Source organism: Lepisosteus oculatus, chromosome 14 (genome assembly GCF_040954835.1).
Source record: "Lepisosteus oculatus isolate fLepOcu1 chromosome 14, fLepOcu1.hap2, whole genome shotgun sequence".
NCBI lineage: Eukaryota > Metazoa > Chordata > Actinopteri > Semionotiformes > Lepisosteidae > Lepisosteus > Lepisosteus oculatus.
In genome coordinates, this window is record NC_090709.1 from 37,801,039 (window position 1) to 37,806,301 (window position 5,263).

The window sequence follows — 5,263 nt, forward strand, 5'->3', positions numbered from 1 at the left end:
CTCTCCTCTACAGTCACCCCATCCCTCTCTCCTCTCTCCTCTACAGTCACCTCATCCCTCTCTCCTCTCTCCTCTACAGTACCTCATCCCTCTCTCCTCTCTCCTCTACAGTCACCTCCATCCCTCTCTCCTCTCTCCTCTACAGTCACCTCATCCCTCTCTCCTCTCTCCTCTACACTCACCTCATCCCTCTCTCCTCTCTCCTCTACAGTCACCTCCTCCCTCTCTCCTCTCTCCTCTACAGTACCTCATCCCTCTCTCCTCTCCTCTACAGTCACCCCATCCCTCTCTCCTCTCTCCTCTACAGTCACCTCATCCCTCTCTCCTCTCTCCTCTCCAGTCACCCTCATCCTCTCTCCTCTCTCCCTCTCTCCCTCTCAGTCACCTCATCCCTCTCTCCTCTCCCTCTACAGTCACCTCATCCCTCTCTCCTCTCTCCTCTACAGTACCTCATCCCTCTCTCCTCTCTCCTCTACAGTACCTCATCCCTCTCTCCTCTCTCCTCTACAGTCACCTCATCCCTCTCTCCTCTCTCCTCTACACTCACCTCATCCCTCTCTCCTCTCCTCTACAGTCACCTCATCCCTCTCTCCTCTCTTCTCTACAGGTACCTCATCCCTCTCTCCTCTCTCCTCTACAGGTACCTCATCCCTCTCTCCTCTCCTCTACAGTCACCCCATCCCTCTCTCCTCTCTCCTCTACAGTCACCTCATCCCTCTCTCCTCTCTCCTCTACAGTCACCTCATCCCTCTCTCCTCTCTCCTCTACAGGTACCTCATCCCTCTCTCCTCTCTCCTCTACAGTACCTCATCCCTCTCTCCTCTCTCCTCTACAGGTACCTCATCCCTCTCTCCTCTCTCCTCTACAGTCACCCCATCCCTCTCTCCTCTCTCCTCTACAGGTACCTCATCCCTCTCTCCTCTCTCCTCTACAGTCACCTCATCCCTCTCTCCTCTCTCCTCTACACTCACCTCATCCCTCTCTCCTCTCTCCTCTACAGTCACCTCATCCCTCTCTCCTCTCTTTCCTCTACAGTCACCTCATCCCTCTCTCCTCTCTCCTCTACAGTCACCTCATCCCTCTCTCCTCTACAGTCACCTCATCCCTCTCTCCTCTGCCCTCTACAGTCACCTCATCCCTCTCTCCTCTCCCCTCTACAGTCACCTCCATCCCTCTCTCCTCTCTCCTCTACAGTCACCCTCCTCTCCTCTCTCCCTCTACAGGTACCTCATCCCTCTCTCCTCTCTCCTCTACAGGTACCTCATCCCTCTCTCCTCTCTCCTCTACAGTCACCTCATCCCTCTCTCCTCTCTCCTCTACAGTCACCTCATCCCTCTCTCCTCTCTCCTCTACAGTCACCCCATCCCTCTCTCCTCTCTCCTCTACAGTCACCTCATCCCTCTCTCCCTCTCCTCTACAGTCACCCCATCCCTCTCTCCTCTCCTCTACAATCACCCCATCCCTCTCTCCTCTCTCCTCTACACTCACCTCATCCCTCTCTCCTCTACACTCACCTCATCCCTCTCTCCTCTACACTCACCTCATCCCTCTCTCCTCTCCTCTACAGTCACCCCATCCCTCTCTCCTCTCTCCTCTACAGTCACCTCCTCCCTCTCTCCTCTCTCCTCTACAGTCACCCCATCCCTCTCTCCTCTCCTCTACAATCACCCCATCCCTCTCTCCTCTCTCCTCTACACTCACCTCATCCCTCTCTCCTCTACACTCACCTCATCCCTCTCTCCTCTCCTCTACAGTCACCCCATCCCTCTCTCCTCTCCCTTCTACAGTCACCTCATCCCTCTCTCCTCTCTCCTCTACAGTACCTCATCCCTCTCTCCTCTCTCCTCTACAGTCACCTCATCCCTCTCTCCTCTCTCCTCTACAGTCACCTCATCCCTCTCTCCTCTCTCCTCTACAGTCACCTCATCCCTCTCTCCTCTCTCCTCTACACTCACCTCATCCCTCTCTCCTCTCTCCTCTACAGTCACCCCATCCCTCTCTCCTCTCTCCTCTACAGTCACCTCATCCCTCTCTCCTCTCCCCTCTACAGTCACCTCATCCCTCTCTCCTCTACAGTCACCTCATCCCTCTCTCCTCTCCCCTCTACAGTCACCTCATCCCTCTCTCCTCTCCCCTCTACAGTCACCCCATCCCTCTCTCCTCTCTCCTCTACACTCACCTCATCCCTCTCTCCTCTACACTCACCTCATCCCTCTCTCCTCTCCTCTACAGTCACCCCATCCCTCTCTCCTCTCCCCTCTACAGTCACCTCATCCCTCTCTCCTCTCTCCTCTACAGGTACCTCATCCCTCTCTCCTCTCTCCTCTACAGTCACCTCATCCCTCTCTCCTCTCTCCTCTACAGTCACCTGATCCCTCTCTCCTCTCTCCTCTACAGTCACCTCATCCCTCTCTCCTCTCTCCTCTACAGTCACCTCATCCTCTCTCCTCTCTCCTCTACACTCACCTCATCCCTCTCTCCTCTCCAGTCACCCCATCCCTCTCTCCTCTCCTCTCCTCTACAGTCACCCCATCCCTCTCTCCTCTCTCCTCTACAGTCACCTCATCCCTCTCTCCTCTCCTCTACAGTCACCCCATCCCTCTCTCCTCTCTCCTCTACAGTCACCTCCATCCCTCTCTCCTCTCTCCTCTACAGTCACCTCATCCCTCTCTCCTCTCCTCTACAGTCACCCCATCCCTCTCTCCTCTCTCCTCTACAGTCACCTCATCCCTCTCTCCTCTCCTCTACAGTCACCTCATCCCTCTCTCCTCTCTCCTCTACAGTCACCTCATCCCTCTCTCCTCTCTCCTCTACAGTCACCTCATCCCTCTCTCCTCTCCTCTACAGTCACCCCATCCCTCTCTCCTCTCTCCTCTACAGTCACCTCATCCCTCTCTCCTCTCTCCTCTACTGTCACCTCATCCCTCTCTCCTCTCCTCTACAGTCACCCCATCCCTCTCTCCTCTCTCCTCTACAGTCACCTCATCCCTCTCTCCTCTCCTCTACAGTCACCTCATCCCTCTCTCCTCTCTCCTCTACAGTCACCTCATCCCTCTCTCCTCTCTCCTCTACAGTCACCTCATCCCTCTCTCCTCTCCTCTACAGTCACCCCATCCCTCTCTCCTCTCTCCTCTACAGTCACCTCATCCCTCTCTCCTCTCTCCTCTACACTCACCTCATCCCTCTCTCCTCTCTCCCTCTACAGTCACCCCATCCCTCTCTCCTCTCTCTCCTCTACAGTCACCCCATCCCTCTCTCCTCTCTCCTCTACAGTCACCTCATCCCTCTCTCCTCTCCTCTACAGTCACCCCATCCCTCTCTCCTCTCTCCTCTACAGTCACCCCATCCCTCTCTCCTCTCTCCTCTACACTCACCTCATCCCTCTCTCCTCTCTCCTCTACACTCACCCCATCCCTCTCTCCTCTCCTCTCCTCTACAGTCACCCCATCCCTCTCTCCTCTCCTCTACAGTCACCCCATCCCTCTCTCCTCTCTCCTCTACAGTCACCTCATCCCTCTCTCCTCTCTCCTCTACAGTCACCTCATCCCTCTCTCCTCTCCTCCAGTCACCCCATCCCTCTCTCCTCTCTCCTCTGCAGTCACCTCATCCCTCTCTCCTCTCTCCTCTACAGTCACCTCATCCCTCTCTCCTCTCCTCTACAGTCACCTCATCCCTCTCTCCTCTCCTCTACAGTCACCCCATCCCTCTCTCCTCTCCCCTCTACAGTCACCTCATCCCTCTCTCCTCTCTCCTCTACAGTCACCTCATCCCTCTCTCCTCTACAGTCACCTCATCCCTCTCTCCTCTCCTCTACAGTCACCTCATCCCTCTCTCCTCTCTCCTCTACAGTCACCTCATCCCTCTCTCCTCTACGGTCACCCCATCCCTCTCTCCTCTCCCCTCTACAGTCACCTCATCCCTCTCTCCTCTCTCCTCTACAGTCACCTCATCCCTCTCTCCTCTCTCCTCTACAGTCACCTCATCCCTCTCTCCTCTCTCCTATACAGTCACCTCATCCCTCTCTCCTCTACGGTCACCCCATCCCTCTCTCCTCTCTCCTCTCTCCTCTACAGTCACATCATCCCTCTCTCCTCTCCTCCAGTCACCCCATCCCTCTCTCCTCTCTCCTCTGCAGTCACCTCATCCCTCTCTCCTCTCCTCTACAGTCACCCCATCCCTCTCTCCTCTCCCCTCTACAGTCACCTCATCCCTCTCTCCTCTCCTCTACAGTCACCTCATCCCTCTCTCCTCTCTCCTCTACAGTCACCCCTTCCCTCTCTCCTCTCTCCTCTACAGTCACCTCATCCCTCTCTCCTCTCCTCTACAGTCACCCCTTCCCTCTCTCCTCTCTCCTCCACAGTCACCCCATCCCTCTCTCTCCTCTCCCCTCTACAGTCACCCCATCCCTCTCTCCTCTCCCCTACAGTCACCTCATCCCTCTCTCCTCTCCTCTACAGTCACCCCTTCCCTCTCTCCTCTCTCCTCTACAGTCACCTCATCCCCCTCTCCTCTACGGTCACCCCTTCCTCTCTCCTCTCCCCTCTACAGTCACCTCATCCCTCTCTCCTCTCCTCTACAGTCACCCCATCCCTCTCTCCTCTCCCCTCTACAGTCACCTCATCCCTCTCTCCTCTCTCCTCTACAGTCACCTCATCCCTCTCTCCTCTCTCCTCTACAGTCACACCATCCCTCTCTCCTCTCTCCTCTACAGTCACCTCATCCCTCTCTCCTCTCCCCTCTCCAGTCACCCCTTCCCTCTCTCCTCTCTCCTCTACAGTCACCTCATCCCTCTCTCCTCTCCTCTACAGTCACCTCATCCCTCTCTCCTCTCTCCTCTACAGTCACCTCATCCCTCTCTCCTCTCTCCTCTACAGTCACCTCATCCCTCTCTCCTCTCTCCTCTACAGTCACACCATCCCTCTCTCCTCTCTCCTCTACAGTCACCTCATCCCTCTCTCCTCTCCCCTCTCCAGTCACCCCCATCCCTCTCTCCTCTCTCCTCTACAGTCACCTCATCCCTCTCTCCTCTCCCTCTCCAGTCACCCCATCCCTCTCTCCTCTCTCCTCTACAGTCACCCCATCCCTCTCTCCTCTCTCCTCTACAGTCACCCCATCCCTCTCTCCTCTCTCCTCTACAGTCACCTCATCCCTCTCTCCTCTCTCCTCTACAGTCACCCCATCCCTCTCTCCTCTCTCCTCTACAGTCACCTCATCCCTCTCTCCTCTCTCCTCTACAGTCACCTCATCCCTCTCTCCTCTCTCC